Source organism: Panthera leo, chromosome B2 (genome assembly GCF_018350215.1).
Source record: "Panthera leo isolate Ple1 chromosome B2, P.leo_Ple1_pat1.1, whole genome shotgun sequence".
Classification (NCBI taxonomy): Eukaryota; Metazoa; Chordata; class Mammalia; order Carnivora; family Felidae; genus Panthera; species Panthera leo.
In genome coordinates, this window is record NC_056683.1 from 64,413,384 (window position 1) to 64,437,181 (window position 23,798).

The window sequence follows — 23,798 nt, forward strand, 5'->3', positions numbered from 1 at the left end:
ACTGTTGTGACTATATCAAAATAAAAGGTTTTTGCACAGTGACAAAATGATAAAGCAACTTACTGAATGGGAGAAGATAATTTGCAAATGGTATATCTGATAAGGGGATAATATCCAAAATATATAAAGAACTTATACAACTCAACACAAAAAACCCACAAATAATCTGATTTAAAAATGGGCAGAACACTCAGACATTTTCCTAAGGAAGACATACAGATGACCAACAGACACATGAAAAAAATGCTCCACATCAATAATAATCAGGGAAATGTAAATCAAAACCACAATGAGATATCACCTAACACTTGTCAGAATGGCTGGAATCAAAGAGAGAAGAAATAACAGGTGTTAGCGAGGATGTAGAGAAAAAGGAACCTTCATGCACTGTTGGTGGGAAGGAAAATTTGTACAGCCACAAATTTCCAAAATTTGTACTGTGGAAAACAGTATGGAGTTTCTTCAAAAAATTAAAAATAGAATTAACATATGATCCAGTCATTCCACTACTGGGTATTTACCTGAAGAAAATGAAAACACTATTTTTTAAGTTTACTTATTTATTTTGAGAGACAGAGAGAGGCAGAGACAGAGGGAGAAAGCAAGAATCCCAAACAGGCTCCACACTGTCAGCACAGAGCCCCATGTGGGGCCCAAACTCACAAAAAATGTGTTCGTGACCTGAGCCAAACAATGAGATCATGACCTGAGCCAAAAACAAGAGTAGGACTCTTAACCAAATGAGCCACCCAGGTGCCTTAAAACACTAATTTGATAAGATATATGCACCCCTATATTTACTTCATCAGTATTTAAAATAACTAAGATGTGAAAGCACTTGAAGTGTCCATCAACAGATAAATGGGTAAAGAAGATGGGGTATTTACATACACACACACACACACACACACACACACACACCGGAGTGTTTCTCAACCAAAGAAAAGAATGAGATCTTGCCATTTACAAAGACATGGGTGCACCTAGAGAATATAACACTAAGTAAACTAAGTCAAAGACATATACCATATTATTTCATTCATATGTATAATTTAAGAAACAAAACAAATGAACAAACAGAAAAAAGAGACAAACAAAAAAAACACGCTCTTAAATACAGAGTACAATCTGGTGGTTGCTGGAGGGGAAGCGGGTGGGAAGATGGGTGAAATAGGTGAAGGGGATTAAGAGTACACTTACCATGATGAGCACTAAGTAATATATAAATTGTTAAATCATTATATTGTACACCTGAAACTAATATAACACTATATGCTAATTATACTTACATTTTAAAAAATAGGGAAGAGTAAACTATAAAAAAATAAGAAGTAAAACAAACAACAATAATAAACTGAGTAGAGTTGATCAGTATAATCAAAGAATAAGCAAACTTTACTATAGGTAAAGAGCTTCTTTATCAATGGTTTAACCCATGTTTCTCAGTCTTTTGAAAAAAACCATTGGCCTACTTGACTAGCAAGACTTTATAGAGATTCACTTTCTACAGTTTGCACTGAGTTCAAACTCATATGATTTCTTTACCAATATAACAGTATATAATTAGATATGCTTCTCAAGTTGCATAGCACCCTCCCTCTACTTCTTTGAAAATCACATGTCAGCTTTTGTAATACACAGAAATTTACCCACCACTTAGCCAATCACCAGACTTCAAAAGATATGTTTTAGATGAGAAATACTTTGATGAGGTCAGCTTCTACCCAGAGTCATGATGCAGTCCTGGTCAAATGGTTTATTAAGGGAGGGGCTGCATGGAGTGACTGACACTCAGGAAGGAACTCATGATGTATAAGTCCACTTACTCAAACGGAGCAGAACATAAATGCAAAATTGGGAAAGCACCTGTTGTTCAATTTTAGTTTCATCTTTTTCCTTGAACTTCAAGAATTTTACTTTGTCTCTCTGCATGCATACATAAAAATATTGTCTCCATATAAACCTTCACTTCTAAATATCACAAAACTATCTATTGTTATGTTTTTAAAAATAAAGTATTAAAAAGCCTTCATGATATGTACTTGAATTTAGTTACATGACATTAAGCATTAGACAGCTAACAATCCTGATTAAATATTTGAAATTTGAAAAGATGAATATTCTAGCCTTTTTTACCCTTGGGGGTTTTTAATTTGGTTATCTGTTTACTGTTTCATTAGGTGAGCCATGTAATCAGAGACCCATAGTAGCTATAGAAATTACTAAGTTTAATGATTCAGGAATTCCCCTGAAGTGAAAATAATAACTAAACTGAACAATCTAAATTGATTAGTTTTACTTGTATCCTAACAGCTCTTGAGACCATAATATTAAACCTATCACTTCAGTATTTTCCATAAATTCATTTCATGTATATCCCAGGATCCAAAAGCAATTCTGCAAATGCAGTTTAGCATTTCATTTTTTAAAAAAGTGCTTTTGGCTTGTCCTTTTAGAGACTTTTATCTTTTATAATGTAAAATCATTAGGTCAGGGCCATCTCTCTGATTCCTGAATTATACACTGAAGCACTGTACACATTGTACAGATGTCTGTCAATGAGTCCATTCTGGCCATCTTATGAAGAATTAAGCTGTTAGGCATTATGAAGGATATAAATGGGTGAGGCAGAAAATCTGTCCTGGGGGAGCATACACTCTGTGATTTTTGAGAAGATAACATATCAAATAATTAGTTTTGAAAAATATGTGGCAGGTTGGGGTGATTAAAATATAAAATATAATTTATATATTCAAAAGAATATTGTCATTCAAAGGCCATTTTGGCAAACTATCCATTAAGTCTGTTGATACTGCCTCAGTATGATAATTTTAGAATGCTGTCATTTGGATTTGCTTCTTAGTGAGTTACAAAGCCACATAAGAATACCTGTTTCTTACTAGCCCTTTTTTTTAAAAACATGAAGATACTATTGGCCAGTTTGATTGATCTAACTTTTGATTAACTTAACTGTATTAAAATTACATTTCTCAGCCTGAAAATGTTAAAATTATACATATATGCTCAAGCATCTGAGAGCAATTCCAATAAAGCCATTACCAATATGGAGTTATCTTAATATAAATGTATGATTTTTAAGATAGAAATTTTGAAGGAAGGTATACTAATGTCTTCTAGTATATCTGTTTAATATGTATTTATAATATTTACATTAAATGTGTGTATATATTTATATAATATACCTATACTTGTATGATAAAGTACAATACTATAGGATTTCATAGGAAGGGGATCTGGATAACAGAAGGAAGGGACAGGACATTTCTTATAGAGAAGAAGAAAAAAGAAAAAAAAGAAAATAGTGGAAAGAACTAAATGACATATCCAACCACAGAGAGGAGACCAGTGAACTCTTCAAAAGATGATTGGAAATTGATGGTAACATATTTGATACAGAAGGTAAAAGGAGTGGGAAAAAAAATCAAACAACTGAAAGTTTTCTAGCTTGGGCTATTATGCCCATAACAGAATGAGAGGTATTGACTCCAAAATAAAGATAGTGATTTTGTATTTAGAAACATTGAATAACGTAATTTGAAAACTATAAAAGACTTTAATTATTACCTAGTTAGAGCATGTACGCTCTCTCTCTCTCTGTCTGTTTCCCTTTCCCTTTATTAGAAAACAGATAAAGAAGTTATTCAACCAAAATCTGAAGACAGCCAAGAGAGACAGAAGTCAACACTTGATATTTCCTCTTTGGAATAGGAGTATACCTTTCAGAAGAGAGTAAATATTCTAGTAGTGGGAGTGGTGATTTGAGATAAAAAGCCGGATGGGAGAAGTTTGCCTGTATTCATATGTGAAGGTAGAAACTCAGAATGTAGGACTTTCATAGGGTAGGAGATTGAATAACTAGGCAGAGCAGAAGCCCAGAACACTGCTACATCTACTAGAGAAGAAGGTGGAAGCCATGAAGTCAGATAAGGAAATTTATTATCTTAAAGTAAGAAAAAAGGTTAAAAATTAAAATGTATATACATTTATTTTATAATACTAAAAAATGAAAACACTAAAGCAATAATAACTCTATAATATTAAGGAAACGTAATTTATGGTTTTAAAACTGGAAAAATCTCTGGGCCCAGATTGTTTGACTGGTGAATTCTATCAAATTTTTAAAAAGTGATTAGCACCAATTCTACACAATCTGTTTCAGGAAACAGAAGAGAACACTTCTCAACTCAACTTATGATGCTAGCATTACCCTAACATCAAAACCAGACAAACAGTACAAAAAAAGAAAACTATAGATCCATGTCCCTTATGAATGGAGGTAAAAGTTCTTAAATTATTAACAAATAGAATCCAGCAACATATGGTATCTAATATTAATTTAAATTAATTTAAATTAATATTAAAATAAATTAAATTAATAAATTAATATTTAAATTAATATCAATTTATTATTCATTTATTTACTATCAATAAATTATTAATTATTTAAATATCAATAATTTAATATTAAATAATTTGTAATAAGAATTATTCAATGTAAACAAGAGGGGTTTATTCCAGGTATGTAAGACTGGTTCAATATTTAAGAATCAGCCAGTGTAATCTATCATATAAACAGGCTAAAGAAGAAAAGTCATATGATCATATCAATCAATGCAGTAAAAGCATTTGACAAAATTCACCACATATTCATGACAAAATTCTCAGTAAAAAAACAAAGAAAAGCAAAGCATAGAGGAGAATTTCTTCATCTTGATAAAGAATATCTATAAAAAAAATAAAACCCTACAGCTAAATTATACTTAATGGTGTGACGGGATGCTTTCCCTTTAAAAGCAGGAAGAAGGTAAGATGTTCATATTACCACACTCATTCAACATAATAATGGAAGCTCTGGTCAGTGCAATAAGGCAAGAAAATTAAATAAAGAACATACAAATCACACAAAAAAAAGAAACAAAACTATTCTTGTTTGCAGATGACATGATTATCTACATAGGAAACCCCAAAGAATGTACAAAAAGCTTCTAAATTGTGGTTGTAAGCTTTAAAATTCATATAGGTATATAAAGAACCCAGAATACTTGAAACAATCTTGAAAAAGACAGTGTTGGAGGACTCACAATTTCTATTTAAAAACTTATAAAGTAGGGGCACCTGGGTGGCTCAGTCAGTTAAGCATCCGACTTAGGTCATGAGTCGGGACTTTGAGCCCCACGTTCGGCTCTGTGCTGACAGAGCCTGGAACCTGCTTCAGATTCTGTGTCTCCCTCTCTGCCCCTTCCCTACTTATGCTCTGTCTCTCTCTAAAATAAAATAAAGCAAAACAAAAATTTTAAAAAACTTATTATAAAGCTAAAACAATCAAGCCAGTGTGGTACTAACATAAATACACAAATATAGTCAACAGAATAGAATTTAGAGTCAAGAAATAAACCTTTACATTTATAGCCAATTGATTTTCAACAAGAGTGTCAATATAATTGAATGGGAAAAGAATAGTCTTTTCAACAGTGGTGTTGGAACAATTGAATTACATATACCAAAGATTGAATTTGGACCCCTACCTTACCCTTACCTCATCATATACAAAAATGAACTCAAAATTGATCATAGTCCTAAATGTAGGAGATCAAGCTATCTGTGGAAAGCATAGGAATAAATCTTTGTGACCTTGGATTAAGCAATGGTTTCATAGATATTATACCAATTTACAATGACAAAAAGTAGATATATTGGAATTCATCAAAATTAAAACATTTGTGATTCAAAGGATATTATCAAGTAATTGAAAAGATAACCCACAGAATGGGAGAAAATATTTGTATATATCTGGTAAGGAACTGGTATTCAGTATACATAAAGAATCCTCACGTTTCACCAATGAAATGTTAATAATCCAGCTAAAACTGAGAAAGATGTTTGAATAGACATCTCTCCAAAGAAGGTACTATGTAACTGCCAAGAAACAAATTAAGTTTCTTAATATCATTAGTTTTTAGGGAAAAGCAAATAAAAGCCACAATGAGATACCACTTCACACTCACTAGGAAGACTGCAATAAAAAGGATGGACCATAACAATTATTGACAAATATCTGGAGAAATTGCAACCCCCATACATCATTTGTGGGAATGGAAAATGTTGGAGCCACTTTAGAAAATAATTTGGCAGTTCTTCAAAAAGTGAAACAAAGTTACTGTAGAACCAGCACTTTCACTTCTACGTATATCTCCAAGAGAATTAAAAACACATGCCCACACAAAAACTTGTACACAAATGTTCATAGTAACATTATTTATGATAGCCAAATGTGGAAGTAACCCAAATGTCCACCAATTAATGAATGGATAAACAAAATGTAATATATCCATACACTGGAATACTATTTGGGTATGAAAATGAAGTGCTAATACAAGCTACAATGTGGATTAATCATGAAATATTATGCTAAGTCAAAACAGTCACACACAAAAAGCCTCAAATTGTATATATATTTTTTTTATTTTAAATGTCCAGAATAGGCAAATCTATAAGATGGAGAGTAGATTAGCAGTTGCTAGAGGCTGTAGGAAAGAAAAGATGTGAAGGGACTGCTAATTGAGGTGGGCTTTCATTTTGGGGTGATGAAATGTTCTAGAATTGCAGAGTTGTATTTAATGTACAACTGTATAAATATACTAAAAATCATTGAATTGGACAATTTAAAAGGGTGAAATTTATGACACGTGAATTATATATCTCGGTAAAAGTTTCATTAAAACAATAATAAACTTAGTCATAGCCTTTAAAGATTGTCAAATTAAAAATGTTTATGTAAAATCATACATTAATTAGAAGACTAACATGAGCTGCCTGTGATGTACACCCTTCTCCACAACTAATCTTTGCACATTGGAGAAAAAGCATGGGCTGTTGAATTAGATAAGTGAAAGCTTTATACAAAGAGACATTAAGGAATACCAAGGTCTATTTATATTTATCAAACAATTGCTGATTTTAGTTTCAAAAACCTTATAGTAAAATAAGCACATCATAAATTTGGAATACCTCATAATATAATAAGATTTCCAATTTTCAAATTAACAGTAAACTAATTATAAAACATCCTGAACAATATGAATATCCTATCTTTGTAAAATCAGTGGGAATCTGGTAAGTCAATACATACATACTTTCATTATATCAAATTTTCATTTAAGAACTTTGAATATCTTTTTGGCAAGGACAGACTCAGAGAGTTATGAAAGTTTGTTAACATATAAACAATGTACAGATGTTAGGAAAAATACATATGTCTTCTCCAAATTAGATAAATCAGTCTTGCTTCATGAAGGAGTCTTGCGCTGTAGTGATTGTATTTCTCATGTTGATAATTGTATTGATAGTTTATAATAACGAGAACAAGCCTTCTGTGTTGTTCTTGATCTTTGCTTTTACTGTTGTTAATTTGTTTTATTGTCCATTATGTGGAAATGAAGAGGAAGGAAGGGACTAGAATAATTGAGTTGGTCAATACTTTGTTTTGTTGCCACAAGCTTCCTATTTTGGATGTCAAGAGAGATCCCTCTGCCTCCATCTTTATTGGCCTCAACTATGTAACTAGGTCCTCATTTTGTTTATTCTTTTTAGTGTTGAAATCCTTCCTGGGTAGCAAGACCTGCTCCTCACATCTTGATTAACTCTCACAAAGTTGTTGTTCTGAGAGGGTGGACCTTTTTAGGAACTGGTCTCTTGCCCACCACTCCCCGTGAATTATCCATCTGCTAATTGCTTCCATCTGCTATTTGACCCCTGATAAACATGAATGAACCTTGAAAACATTACGCTGAGTGGAATAAGCCTGTTTTACAAGACCAAATAGTATGATTTTGTTTATATGAAATGTCTTTAATAGGCAAACCTATAGAACAGGAAGTAGATGAGTACTTGCTTAGGTCTGCAGGGATGAGGATACAAGAGAGTGGTGGCTACAAGATAAGGAGTTTCTTTTCTGAGATAATGAAAATGTTCTACAATCGACTATGGGAATGATTTTACATGCCTGTGAATATACAAAAAGCCATTAAATAATATACTTTAAATGTGGTGTGTGAATTTTCTATGTGAATTACATCTCAATAAGGCAGTAGTTAAAAAAGAACAAGCAAAACTGAAAAAAAAATATTGATCTCTGTTGGAAACAAGTCTAAATTTACAACATCGCTGAGTAACATTCCTGGTAGCTGCTTGCATCTTTGTTTTCCTTCCATGCCCGCCCCACCACACATGCACACACACACACACACACACACACACACACACACACACAACCTGAGCTACTTCAGTTTCTCTATTCTTCCTTATTCTCTATTCTTCCTTATTCTTCCAGTTTCCTCCCTTTCCTTCTGATCCACTGTTTCACGGGTCCTAGTATACCTGGTAGTTGAGTTTTCCAAGTATTCCTTGGTTTGAGATGTTGTCCACACTCTTCCCAGTGTTCTCTATAAATTGCACAATGTCTAGTCACATTTAAGGCTGTCATAGCTGAGACTATTTTACTTCATGATAAAAGTAGTATGTTTATTGGACCTTAACAGGCTTACTCCATCCAGAGTTGTGGAGAAAGGTTTATACTACAGTAGCAAAAGACAAGATATGGGAACGCCTTTGCAGTTTTTAAGAAAATAAAGTAACTTTGCTCCAGCAGGGTTTGGGTGAATTGGACACTAGAAAAGCAAGAAGGGACAAAAGTGTGGGGGAAGACTTGTATCCCATGCTGAGAAATGTGGGAAGGGGATAACCATTAGGCAGCGGGGAATCTCTGAGTGTTTGATAATGGTCAAATACTAGAAGATTTTTTTGTATCTGTATTATTTCAGTGCTTTTTGATACTTTCTAAATCTATTCTCAATTTGTAGCATATGGTCACACAAAACTAATTTTCTTCCCTTGAAATGATCATTTCATGTTTTAAAACCATCATTAATTTAATTTTATACAACTCTAATGGTTATCATGAGTCACGTTCGTTATCATCATTATTATTATGTAATTTTGGGGTTAAATATTAACTAGGCTTTTAAATTTCTAGCTAAATATTTTATCGCAGACCCTTTGATTTCATGCTAGTTGTTTTGTATCCATGACTGAACAACATGAATGTTTTCAAATTTTTGGCACAAAGGCTGCATAATTTAGAGATAAAGAGCTTCTTTAAAAATTAAAAAAAAATGACAATCTATAAACATAAAATTGCTAAATGAAACTAATACAAAACTCTTAGGAATCACAGTGATCAAATTGTGAGATTGATTAATTTGCAAATCATAGAATATAAGCAAGGTAACTTTTAGTCATGGGCTCTCTGTCATATTTCTCCTGACACAATTTTAATAAGATTCAGACAGGATCCAGAGAATCAGTTTTGATCCCTGCCACTCTATTTTCCCTTCAGCCCATTTAGATAATTATTAATTTAGCTATGCTAATCATCATCACTCTATTTATGAGCAGTCTCTAGAACATTCTCAGATGCAAGTGATTTCTACTTCTCCTTAAGTCCTAGATGTTTTCATTGTCACTCACTTTTTCTTCCTACTTAGTGTCTAGTACATATCATATGTACACCTTATATCCTTAATTATTGATAAGTATTATTGATACTTCAAGCCCTAATCATATTTTTCTCCATCCCCCCATTGTGCTTAGCAGAGCATCAGCAAAGAGTAGGCACTCAAGTGTCTTTGAACAAATGAATGATATATTTTTCTCATGATCTTCTTTTAAGCTTCTCTCTCATAGCAATTTCTCCTTTCAGCTGTGCACTGAGACCCCTTTAGCAATTATTAGCATCCATTATATCTCAATGTAAATTATCAAATATCTATTTTGAAAAGGCACTCTATTAAGAGGCTAAGAGATGGACAGATAGAAAAGACCCTCAAGGAGACTATATATTGATGATATATATGTTGATAATAGTAGATTATATATAATCTTTCAAAAACCAAAGATGATGAAATTAGAGATTGCCATAGATATGTTTTACACATCTTTGTTACTAATTTTTAAAAATTGAACTAAAATAAATTTTCAAAGAATGACTGGACCCCATCTATTTCAGATAAGCAATCTGGATTTGTCTGTTTTTATAAAAAGAATGTGTCTTTTTTGTGCTATTTTGACTTTTTTTGAAAGAGAACTTTTTGTAACTTTTATGTACAGAAAATTCAACAGCTTATGCTTAGCCCAATTTTGTGGCCAGTTCTTTAGCCTTTTCCAACTTGGCAATGTGAGCCACTGCCTGTGGACCTAGGATATTGCGTCCCCAGTGACAGCATATCTCATCATATCTGTCAGTGTAATTGGTCCTGATAGCTTCCACCTGCTTAGCCAGAACTACAGCTCTTTTGTCTTCCGAGTTAACCTGTGTGAAGGTGAGAGTAGTGCAGGTCTTCCTGTGGACCAGATGTCCTAGCTTGGCCTCCTTTCCCTTGATAATGCAGTAGGGAACACCCATCTTACGACACAGGGCACACAGGAGACAACCACCTCAGTGGGATCCACATCATGTGCAATCACCGCCAACCGAGCTTTCTTGTTTTCCACCCAGACGGTGACAGTATTAGCCCCAGCTTGAAGGACAGGTGACCTCTTAGAGGGCCATCACCTTTGCTGGCAGCTTTCTACTCAGCCTGGAGCAACAATCTTTGCTTCTTATTTGTCTCTGGTCTGTATCTGTGGGCCAGCTTAAGCAGTTGAGTGGCTGCTTGGTGGTCCCAGGCCTGGGTGAACTGGTTAATTATGGGAGGCACTTTTAGACATTTATAGAGAATATCCCTTTGCCACTGCAGCCTGATTGGTGACAAAGCGGATGAGGTCCCTTTTGGGCTGGATATCCTGTCTAATACCAAAATTCTTGGGCCTTTTCTCAAATAGGGGATTGTCCACCTTCTTGGCCTCCTGCTTCCTCATGTCAGCAGGAACAGGGTTGACCATCTTGTTCTTAACCTTCTTTCCTTTCAGCATCTTGGATGACTGGAGCTGTGCTTTGATTTTTAAAAATTTTTCTTACTTGACTATAGTTAACATGCAGTGTTACACTAGTTTCAGGTGTATTACAACTTGGCGATTTGACAAATTCATACACCGTGCTATGTTCACCACAAGTATAGCTACCATCTGTCCCATTACATTGCTATTACAATATCATTGACTGTATTCCTTATGCTCTGCTTTTTATTCCTGTGACTTGCTCATTCTATAACCGGAAGCCTGTATCTCCCTTTCCCCTGTACCCATTTTGCCCCCACCCACCCCACACTCCTCCCCTCTGGCCACCATCAGTTTGTTCTCTGCATTTATAGTTCTGATTTTGTTTGTTTATTCTTTTTTTTTTTTTTAGATTCCATTTGTGAGTGGAATCATATGGTATTTGTGCCCCTTTCAACTGATACATTAACAGATGGGTTCCTTTCACTTAGGGTCACAGATCAAACTTATTCATCTTGTCTTTCTCTAATCAAAATTATGGTTTGGTTGACAATTTAAGAAACTATTTTTTAAAGTTGTTTAAAGGTTGGTTAACTTAACTGCTTTAAACTTTTGAAATTCTCAGTTTCTATATAAAGCGTATGGCTCATGATCTCAGGATATATACAGCTGTTGCAATTGTTTTTCGTGCCTCATTGTCAAGTGACATAAAGGAGGAATTTGGCGGCTGGCTTTGGAATTCTTTTTCTGTAAACTGATATGCAACACATCCCAAAATAAAATATCTAATATGCCCGTAATTGGTAATGAATGTGGAATTTGGGATACACAATATTATTGCTACATTTATAAGTTACCCAACAGAAGGAAGCAAATTCTAGATCTTGCTGAAGATTTAATAGGTAACTTGGTTGCCCCAAGGGTTTCTTGGCTGGTGAACAATCTTGGCTGATGGAAAAAGATTCCTTTGAAATGCTGTGGATTTGTTTCATAATTTAAATTAGTCCAGGACAAGGAAGAATTGAGGACAGAGGATAACTCAGTGAAGAGATGGACCACTGCAAAGGAGGAAGAATCTTGCAGCATAACAATTCTGGGAAATAAGAAATTTGAGCAGGTCAGTCAGTATAAACCCAAGTATTTGAGGATTTGAGTGTAAAATAAAAATCTAAGAGCAAGGACAGACCCTTTCCGGATGGTTAATCATAAAGTACAAAAATTAGCTGAGTTCAAAGTCTTTGCTGAAAATAGGAATGTGTGATCTTTTAGAGATTTAAAATCTGTGGTGGACTATCTGAAAAATACAGCAGTATTTTGGTGCTGCTAGGACAGGGAATATGGAGAGGGCACCTGATGGTGGGGAGTTCTCCTCTTACAGCCATGTGCAGCAGCCTCCACTAGATTAACAGTCCTGGCCTCCAGCCACACACTTTAGTCACTCTCCCCATGAAGAAGGCATGTGCTGTCGCTTTGCTGGATCACAGGTGTTGATTCATTTCTCCCCTGGGGCAGAATGGGGAGGGGTAATATATACAAAGGCATCATTTGGTGTTTGATTATTGCATTTCTCCCCTCTCCACTCCAGATGAATATGAGGTAAAGATCCTTTATATTTAGAACAAAAAAAATTGTTTTCACAGAAAAATTACAATAGTATAGGGTTCCCATATAGCCCACACCATTTTCCCTGTTAGTAACTTCTTACAGTATTAGTATGGTACATTTGATACAATTAGTGAACCAATATATTGATACATGATTATTAAATAAAGTCCACACTTGATTCAGATTTCCTTTTTACCAATTCCTTTTCTGTTCCACTGAGAACATCATGTGACATTAATCATTGTGTCTCCTTAGGCTCGTCTTGGCTCTCACAGTTTCTAAGACTTGTTTTTGATGACCTCAGTGGTTTTGAGGATTATTGGTCCTGTAATTTGTAGAATGTCTCTCAGTTGTGATTTATGGGTAATTTTTCTCACAACTAGAATAGGATTATGTGTTTTGGAGATGAAGATCACAGAGGTAACATGCCATTCTTATCACATAATATAAAGGGACAAACTATCACCTTGATTTTCACTATTGATGTTGACTTTGATTACCTGGCTGAGGAAGTGTTGGTCAATTTTCTCCACTTAAAACTTGTCTCCTTTCCATAATGTATTATTTGGAAGGAAGTCATTATGCACAGCCCACAGTTAAGAACTAGGGAGCCCTGCTCCACTTCTTTGAGGATTGTTCAATGTTAACATTAAGCATTTGATACATGTGTTGTGCAACATTTTTACAAAGGAGTTGTGCTGTTCAGTTACTGGGGATATTTATGAACTTAAAAGGCAACTGACAGAATATTGTGGTTTGGGTAAATGTGCAGAAATGGGTAAGAAAGAAAATTTATTCTTTCATTTGCTGGACATTTTTGATCACTGACTCTGGTTTCAAACTTGATGCTGTATCAAAGACTTGCCCTCAGAGAGGTTATTACAGTTAAGCACAATAAATAATTTTTAAAAATCTAGGGGCTCCTGGGACTCGGTCAGTTGAGCAACCAACTCTTGATTTTGGCTCAGGTCATGATCTCATGGTTCATGAGTTAGAGCCCCCCACATCAGGCTCTGCAGTGGCAGTGTGGACCCTGCTTGGGATTCTCTCTCTTTGTGTTTCTCTGCCCCTCCCCCACTCACTCTCTCTATTAAAAATCAATAAATAAACATTTAAAAAAAAAAAACCAGCAAAGCTACAGTAAAACATGAGGGCAAAAATTTAACATAAAACTTTTTGTTGCCTGAAGGTACATTTCTACAGACTAGACCAGTGTTTCTCAGGGCTTAGTGGGAATTTAGTGCAAATTGACACAAAAAGGTGGATCTTTCAAATAGCCAGAATGTGACCCTGTTGATGTCCTAGAGAAGAAGTATGGTACATAACTCTTATCTTTCACGGGTGGGTCCCCTGCAGGGCCTGAGGGCAACATGATTCCCTGTGAGATAAACAACTAACTGACTGGGCCAGTGAAAATAATTCTCTTATCTTATCCAAATGAATTTTTCACAGTCTGCCTGTTTATTCATACCATTTCCACTTGGATTAAAATAGTGCTTTTATTCACTTCTTTAATTATTATTTGGGCTTTAGAGCTTCACCTATATAACCTAGACAAGAAGTTCTCAAAGAATATTACAAATCACCAAGTCACAGGATATCGATAGATAGTACACACACATTGTTAATCTTGGAATTCATTGGGTTTGATGAAATCTGAGATTTATTTTCACTCTTTTCTTTTATATTAATTAGAGCTAAAATAAGCATGACTAGAATCAGGAGTTTTGTGAGTGCCAAATTATTTGTTTTCTGCTACTTCCATGTTGAAAGAGCCCTGATACTGTATGGTGTCCAGCTTTGCCCAAATTGGCTCCCGGCTAAGTTATGATTGTTATAAATCTACTACAATGCTCCTATTCTTCTAGCTAGTAGTTGGTTTAGGGTGAGTTCTACCCCATTTCTGATGGAGACTTGAGGGAGGTCAACTGAGAGTAGAGGGCTTTGGGAAAGAGTTTGTATCACTCCTTAAGTTAGATGAACAAGGAAGAGACTTTGTATATTTTCCTGTATGATTGAGTCCCTGGTCTGTAGCCATTTGTGAGCACAAAGGATGTTAGCTTGGGAGAGTCAGACTTGCTAAGAATGGCAAAACAGGAAAATGAAGAGAACTTTGGTGCCATAATATCATTGAACAACTGAATTAACAAACACTGGACCATTTGTTTGTGAGATAACAAGTTTTCTTCCTTTTTGTTTAAGCCGATTGGGTCAAGCTTATTTTCTATTTGCAACCAAAGCATTCCATAAGAATGGTTATATACATAAAACCACACGTGTGAAAGAAGTTAGGGCTATTTAAGATATTTCAAAGATAATTTTGTCTTTAAGCGTTTTTTCAATGTATGCTGACTTTAGAACCTAATCCCTGCTAAGAGACAATTCCCCAGAATGTTCATTGATGAAGGATGGTAATATTACTTCTTAGTCTAGCATCTACCTTATTTTCTTTTACATATTTTGAGTTAATGTCCTAACTTCTGTTTCCCTAGTCTGGAAAGTCCACTCATTGGGTGGACTTCATTGTATCTCAATACTATCTTTTGGACAAGGATAAACATCCAGCCCAGTTCAGGCAACTTAGATGCTTTCTCCAGGCTATTTGGATTTGGGTCTCTGAGACATGGGTCAGTTTTTTTGTTTTTTGTTTTTTTAGCTCTTTCACTGAAAAGGAATGCAAATTAAGATCTGGACCGACCATGTTTGGCCTTACACATGACAAAATAGAGAAGGCAATTAGGCAAAAAAAGAAAAAAATTGAAGGGAGAGAAGCAGGAGTAAGAGACCACATAAATCCAGAGAGACAGAGAGAGTAATTTTAATGTCCATTTTCTGGATCTATTTGCTTCTGAGGGCTGGCCTCGGATTTCATGAAATAAATTTATATTTGCTAATGTTTCATACTTCTCATTAAAAGAAATCGAGGGAGTCTATGTTACTTGCAACCTTTTGATACTTGACTAAGGTACTTGTGAACTAAAAGAGACTTAATGGGATTTGATTTTCCTGTTTTGGTAATGCCACAGCAATCGGCATTCTCTTATGGCACTGATATCAATCTGTCTTGCATTAGAGCAACTTGGTGATTTACATAATCTACTTAGTAGTGTGTGAGTTTAAGAGAAAAGATTAGCCTTATTAATTTTTTAATCTATTAAATCATGAAGTATTATCCTTTATCTATAACAGAAATTTAAAATACTTGTTGAAAGAGAACTATTGCCTAATGAAGGAGTAAATAGGATTTTCATCCTTCCAAATTAAATGTTTATTTCAGGTATCTTAGGAATGCCCTGAACCACTGACTAAAGACATATCCAAATAATCATTTTGTTTATTCAAAGTTATTTAATACAATTAAATCATTTTCAGCACTAACCAGCATTGTTCCCTAGGAATATTTCAAAGCCACAACAAATGCCATTGTAAGTTTTAAAATATTGTTGGAGGTTAAGTAGTTCTTTTTAAAACAAACATGTTCTTTTTTAATTAATTTGAAGACAATGATTTTCTTAATGTGATTTTATTGACAATAATCTTAAAAATTTTTATTAAGAGGAGACATTGCTATAGGGTTGGGATTGCTCTAATGACCCTTCTTTCAAACAGTACATGAATTATCCTCTTTACAGAATGAGAATCAAAGAAATCCTCTAACCATTCTAAGATGGCTCAACTCTAGGCCCCTGACCTCTCTTTTCTTAGAGCATTTACCTTGGAAAACGAATTAGAAATTCTTTCTCTGCCCCATTTGAAATGTATATTATCTTTTCCCTGCCTTTTGCTATCACCAAGAATGTCTTTCTCAAGGACCTGGGGCCATCTCTTTGAAGTGTAATCATCACAGAAGATAGTGCCTATATCTTTGGCTATCAGATATCAAGTATTCTGGGAGGATAGGGGACAACTTCCTTGGGCACATTGCTCCAGATTGTAAAACTACCTCCTGACATGAAGATATGAGAAAGTTACTTTTCCTTTGGGTAAAGCCAATTAGCAAACACAGGTGCCTGCAGTTCCCCCAACCTAGTTCTTTGTGCCTCTTGGATTTCAATGCCTTTTTCCTTCCCCAGATCCAGGAAGTTCTCAGCTATTATTTCTTCAAGTACACCTTCAGCACCTTTCCCTCTCTCTTCCTCCTCTGGAATACCAATTATGCGTAGATTATTTCTCTTTAGTGCATCACTTAGTTCTCTAATTTTCCCATCATACTCCTGGGTTTTTTTTATCTTTTTCTCAGCTTCTTCTTTTTCCATAATTTTATCTTCTAGTTCACCTATTCTCTCCTCTGCCTCTTCAATCCGAGCCATGGTTGTCTCCATTTTATTTTGCAGCTCATTTATAGCATTTTCAGCTCCTCCTGGCTGTTCCTTCATCCCTTGATCTCTGTAGCAATAGATTCTCTGCTGTCCTTTATATTGTTTTCAAGCCCAGCGATTAATTTTATGACTATTATTCTAAGTTCACTTTCTGTTACATTGTTTAAATCGTTTTTGATCAGTTCGTTAGCTGTCGTTATTTCCTGGAGGTTTTTTTGAGGGGAATTCTTCTGTTTCATCATTTTGGATAGTCCCTGGAGGGGTACGGAACTGCCGGGCACTTCCCCTGTGCTGTCTTGAATAACTTGTGTTGGTGGGCGGGGCTGCAGTCAAACCTGATGTCTGCTTCCAGCCCACCGCTGGGGCCGCAGTCAGACTGGTGTGTGCCTTCTCTTTCCCTCTCCTAGGAGCAGAATTCACTGTGGGGTGGCATGGTCCATCTGGGCTACTTGCACACTGCCAGGCTTGTGGTGCTGGGGCTCTGGCATACTAGCTGGGGTGGATGGGCAAGGTGCACAGGGGCGGGAGGGGTAGGCTCAGCTCGCTTTTCCTTCAGAGATCCGCTTCAGGAGGGGCCCTGCAGCACCGGGAGGGAGTCAGACCCGCCGGAGGGATGGATCCGCAGAAGCACAGCATTGGGTGTTTGCGAGGTGCAAGCAAGTTCCCTGACAGGAACTGGTTCCCTTTGGGATTTTGGCTGGGGGATGAGCGAGGGAGATGGCGCTGGCGAGTGCCTTTGTTCCCCGCCAAGCTGAGCTCTGTCGTCCAGGGCTCAACAACTCTCCCTCCCATTGTCCTCCAGCCCTCCCATTGTCTGAGCAGAGCTGTTAGCTTATAACCTTCCAGATGTCAAGTCTCGCTTGCTGTCGGAACACACTCCATCCGGCCCCTCTGCTTTTGCAAGCCAGACTCGGGGGCTCTGCTTGGCCGTCTGGCCGCCCCTCCACCCTGGCTCCCTCCCGCCAGTCCGTGTAGCGCACACCACCTCTCTGCCCTTCCTACCCTCCTCCGTGGGCCTCTTGTCTACACTTGGCTCCAGAGAATCCGTTCTGCTAGTCTTCTGGCGGTTTTCTGGGTTACTTAGGCAGGTGTGGGTAGAATCTAAGTGATCAGCAGGACACGCGGTGAGCCCAGCGTCCTCCTATGCCGCCATCTTCCCAGGATCCTCCTCCCCCAACCTAGTTCTTAAAAACTCTCCAGCTGGGGCGCCTGGGTGGCGCAGTCGGTTAAGCGTCCGACTTCAGCCAGGTCACGATCTCGCGGTCCGTGAGTTCGAGCCCCGCATCAGGCTCTGGGCTGATGGCTCAGAGCCTGGAGCCTGTTTCTGATTCTGTGTCTCCCTCTCTCTCTGCCCCTCCCCAGTTCATGCTCTGTCTCTCTCTGTCCCAAAAATAAAATAAAAAACGTTGAAAAAAAAAAAAAAAAAAAAACTCTCCAGCTGCTTTTTTTTTCAAATTTTTATTTAAATACTAGTTAGTTAACATATAGTGTAATATTGGATTAACCACTTATGTATAACACCCAGCACTCATCATAAGTGCCCTCCTTAATATCCATCACCCATTTAGCCCATCCCCCACGTATCCCCCTCCATCAACCCTCAGTTTATTCTGAGGTAAGTGTTTTATTTATTCTGAGGTAAGGATTTTTCCCTTAAGGTTGCCATTCCATGCTTTCTGGTTTTTACTGCTTGTAACACTTACCTCCTAAGCCTTCCAGATCTGCTTACCTCAGCCGCTCAACCGACTGAGCCACCCAGGTGCCCGGAGGCTTGCCTTTGTAAGACTATACAGAACTCCTTCACCATGTACAAATGGAAGAACAAATCAACTGCTAGTGTTTAATGAGTGTCTACACTATGTAGATCCTGCACTAAAATGTTAGTTTTATATCTGATAAGAATTAGCATATGCTGTTGATATTGTCCATTTTCCACATTGAATAAGGTGATTTGTTTCATCATTTTTACACATCATTTTTATATAAACTTAAATATATAAGCATGGTTTTATTATTCCTTGGTCAAGAAATTACTCATTTACTTAGATAACATTTATTAGGCCATATTATGTTAGAAGTGATAATGCCAGAGATAACTTTTCTTAAGTTGCTCATGATTGAGGAGCTGAGACAGACATCTAAACAGATGATTATAATACAACACAACCTGCACAATAATAAAGGAATTTTTGAAAGTGTTACTTGAGCAGAGGAAAAGGAAATGAGTATGATTTGGATGCAAAGCAGTTTAGGAAAGATGCTACAGAGTATACCTGCAAATGCTATTATCCTCCATACCAGAATTTTCCTACAGACTTTTATAAAGGTTTTCCAATTATGATTTAGGGGCAGGAGCTGATCTAATAACGTGGGGTATAGTTTACTAGAATGTGATTTTTTTTTTTTTTTGTTTTCTGGTCAGTTAAAAAACAATGGTGTTAATGTACTAGCTATAGAGCCTGGCACCCACATTTTGGAATGGGTGAAAACAATTCAAAGCAATCTGCTCCAAAATGAAGCCAACAAGATATTTCTGCCAAGAAATGATGGCAGAGTTCTAAATAGAATCATTTTGTGATGGTAGAACTGTTTCTCATCTTCCTTCCTTTATAGCATATCTTGTTTACATTTGGTTAATAAATTAAAATGCAATTGTTACCACAAAGCAGGCCACTTGAACAAGTGTGTTTCCAGAAAATTTTCATTTAGGTTATGTTTGGCTCACATGTGTTTATGGAATGCCATCACTGTGTTACCCACTTTGAATGCATTTAGGTAGCACCAAGTAACAGGACCCATTGAACACATATTTGAGTTTCATATGAGGCATATGTTCATTTAGGCAGCTGCTGTAGTTTCTGTGCTATCAGTAGAATTCTACAAAGTAATTAGGACAGTGTGTGCAAGACCAAAGACCTGAAAACCAGTAACTGAGTAGCTCTCCTTTCAAAGTTGAAGCAAAAGAAATCTTAGATAAAGGGGGTATACAGGCATGCGAATATTTGAAATTGAATAGTAGCAGTAAAATTTTTATTTTAAAAAAAGATTTAGGGAAAACTGTGGTATAAGTAGAATATAGGATACCTACTACGGGAAAATACATTGGAATCTTGGATGGATGGAACATATCCTCTCAGTCAGATACCATATTCAGATGTGGTTGTTTGTTGTTGTTACTGTTGTTGATGTGGTGGTGATTTTGCTTTCTGTAGATATGCTGATGCTTACTTTAGAGAAATTAAAGTTGGGCTTCCTGATTAAGATTATTTGTCATTCTACTTTAGTCAGATGAGTATCTCTGAACCAGTATACTTTCTTCAATACCAATGAGCCCCAACCCTTGGTAGCCTCTAGAAATATTTCATAATGCTTAACTAAAAATGCAGATTTCCAAGTTATCCTTCAAAATTTTGTATTTGTACACCAGGGTAGAACCTAGGAAGCTGTGTTCCTAATAATGTCCCTGGGTGATTTTATCTCTATTTATTTTAATTTTTTTGGTACACATTTTTTTGAAAGAGAGAGAGCATGTGTGTGGTCGTGCATGCAATCAACAGAGGGGTGAAATGTGGGGAGAGAGAAAGAAAGAGAGAGAGAGAGAGAGAGAGAGAGAGAGAGAATCTTAAGCAGGTTTCACACCTAGCACGGAGCTCATCTCATGACTAAGGGATCATGACCTGAGCCAAAATCAAGAGTTGGATGCTTAACCAACTGAGCACCAAGTGCCCCTTGATACACATTTATATATGCCACTTGTATTTTTTTCTTTTGTAGATTACTGTTTTGTGTCCTTTGCCATTGTCTTCCTTTCCTTTTCTTAAAACTGATTCATAACAAAACTTATGTATTTATATATCTAAATTTTTGGTATATATCTTGATATTTATGTGTCTTGATATAGACAGATAAACTTTGATCTCTTATGTATATGGCAAAAATGCTCCCCATGTGTTTTAACTGTATGTTTGAGTGTATTTGGGTGGGTGGGATTATATGTGTGCATAATAAACAGGTAGTAACTGACATTGATTCTTGGTCCCATGATCTATGGCATATTCCATTGCTAAGAGAGGGATAACTTGAGTTATTGGTTTCAGTGGGATTATGTTTTTGCAATACACACCAAATTTTAACCAATATCTTCTGGCACTTGCTATTCCCCTTTGTTCCTCTATAGCCAATCAAGGCAAGAGGCTATTCTGAACTCACTGCTCTGGGGAGAAGATGTATTGGCAAAAAACAGAAGAGCAGCAGAGGAGGAGCTACTTCTGGCTTTTAGGTTTCAAGAGTTCAGGCCCTGCAAGTAGTAGAAAGGATTAAGGTAGCAAACAATAGATTTGAGAAGAAAATATGATGAATCAGGCCTAGTCTTTCTACCCCCAAACTTAGGGGGAAATTAATATTTGACTAGAGGGATGGGTCACTTGGGAGGGAATCTAAGGGTTCTTAGCTACCAGAGAGGCTGTGTGTGAGAAGCGGCCTTGTTCCCTTCCCGTGTGTAGGGGAGTGCATGTAGGGGCACAACCCTCTGAAGGATTAGTGGGCTCTGAGAGAAGAGGGAACCTATGGCCCCCTTTCTTCATTGATTGTTTAGTAGATCCATGGGTATATACAAGTCCCAAAAAACAGTTTCTATGATATATTTAGGACACAGACCCCAGATGGCCTCATAAAGTTTCTAGTTCTCCAACAGAGAGGGGAAACAGAATGTGTCTTTTATGGCTGAGAGTTGAGAAAAATAGTAGAGGTTGACATGGATATGTAGGGAATTTGCAGATAGAAATAAGAGATGAGTCAGTGGCTAATTGTGTATCTATAGTTGAGGATCTAGGTCTTTGTAGTCCCTTTACAGAGGCAATCTCTGGGAAAAGGCAGAGGGAGGTACGAAAATATGAATTAAATTGATTTCTGAAAAATATACTTTGATATACTTTGTATACACGTGCTTTGTGTACAGTCCTTGGCCTGTTAAGATGTCACCATGGAGCCCATGAACAGAGGCCCATTGCAATCATTGGAGAGGAAAAGCCAAAATATCCCCTGGATATACATACCAAACAGGCCAGGTGTAGATAAGAGTCACGTATTAAGAAGCACTCTGGATCCCAGGACACTTGATTTTTCTCCAGATCATCTCCAGTCTCAAGACAGCCTCATGTTAGTGGCATTCTGAAAGTCCTTTCTTTCTCCTAACTATCAGTGTGGAAGAGAACAGAATGAGGTTTTCAGAACAGGATGCTCCCACCTTTTTCATTGAGGTTTTGTCCACTAGTCAGTCCACCATGTGACCCTGTGTGGTCGGTGGATATTCACAGGGTGAGCTACTCAATCTCCTACTTCATCTTTTAACTTGTTCTTTCTTGATTCCTCTTTTATTGGGTCTATAATTTTATGGAACAGGTTCAATTTAGTTACCCTGGCTTTTTTAATCAGGGGGACTAGCTTTCCATCATCTAACATCTGGGTACATTTACTGACCTTAGATCAGGAAATGTTGGGAAATGTTTTCTTCAAGGGGCCAGAGTAAATAGTAAATATTTTAAGGCTTTACAGGCTGTTTGGTCTCTGTTGCAACTACTTGACTCTGCCATTGTAGCACATAAGCAGCCATAGGCAATATGTAAATGATGGGCATGATTATGTTTTCATAAAGCTTTACAAAATAAGCATCTGACCAGATTTGGCCAGTGAAGTTAGTTTGCCAAACAAACTGCCTTAGACTGTGGCTCACCCCACTTTTTGTCTAAGAATTGGCTGGTGGAAAATCAGGATTTGGACTATGCTGAGAAGGATATTCAAGGTAAATATTTTATTTGCCTCTCCAAACAATGTATAAAAATAAGCTTGCACAGCATTGTGTGGACTGAACTGTTGGTGTTATTTAAAATTGAGTAATCCAAACTTTGAGAAATGGGCTGTGAACTCTGATTCTAGCTATATGAGTCAGACAGGCCACACTGGTAGAGAATAAGATTGCCAAAAATGCAAACAGATTTTCTCCCAATCAGCCTGGGGCATGAAGGATAACATATTCTCTCCTGGGATGTAAGCACATGGGTAATGGGCCTGGGTTATGCTTCACTTCTGAGGTATGAAGAGTCCTGTCATTAAGGACTAGGGTCCCTCAACATGTCAATCCTGTTGGGAGTCTGATAGGTCCTTAAAGCTCGGTTTGGAACACTCAGGTTGGCCACTCCCAGCAACGGTATTTGCCACCTTCTCTGCTACACTTCCTTGTCCCCAAGCTTTCAGAGAGACTTAATAAATGTCACAGTTCTCCTCAATTATGTTGGAGGGACATAGGATGCAGTGTTTCTTCATAGGGCTGGCGGGGGCACTTCAGGGGTGATCACTAGTCAGCTGCAGCTGTGGGTAGACAGCCCAGGAAGAAGTGAAGGGTTTCACGTGCAAGCATGTGAGAGTTAGTGGCCTCAGAAACTCCCAGAACAGCTGCTAGAAATGTTGTGAGCAAGGCAGACTTTTGACAAATGCACCAATGGGGACTGGGGTTATGATAGTTGGAATGTACAAAGAAATATAAGCTTATTTCATATTTGGCACCTTGTAAGGCCACTGAGATAGGTTAAAACTGATTTCTAACCCACCCACATGCACTTATCTATATATATCTATATCTATATCCATATCTATATCTATATATTCTAAATTTGCTTGTTATATGCACCTTATTTATGGTCACTTTTATTGTTGGGTTTCCTCCAAATACTTAGAAAGATTCAAACTTTCTACTGTTATAAATACTTTTTATAATTGTCTTTGTGAGTAAAATGTAGTCTGTGTTTTTCAAATGGTGTTCTTGAGATAGCTTCCTAGAAAGAGATTTGCTAAGTCAAATTACATGAGCATTTTTAAGGTCCCTGTTACATGCTGACATTTTGCTTCCAACAAAGTGTGAAAGTG

General features: G+C 36.8%; 1 long non-coding RNA gene and 1 pseudogene across 2 annotated transcripts; both read right to left on the minus strand.

Moving 5' to 3' along the window:
* Positions 1–10,204: 10,204 nt before the first annotated feature.
* On the minus strand, positions 10,205–10,995 carry LOC122220081 (annotated as a pseudogene).
* Positions 10,996–11,850: 855 nt separating this feature from the next.
* On the minus strand, positions 11,851–22,445 carry LOC122220082. 2 transcript variants are annotated; one of them, XR_006202669.1, is made up of 4 exons: positions 22,356–22,445; positions 21,932–22,070; positions 12,330–12,456; positions 11,851–12,046 (listed from the first exon to the last, which is right to left on the minus strand). It is a non-coding gene; the product is annotated as an uncharacterized LOC122220082 (long non-coding RNA). The 2 variants fall into 2 exon arrangements; XR_006202668.1 differs by having other exon boundaries at positions 12,304–12,456.
* Positions 22,446–23,798: the final 1,353 nt, after the last annotated feature.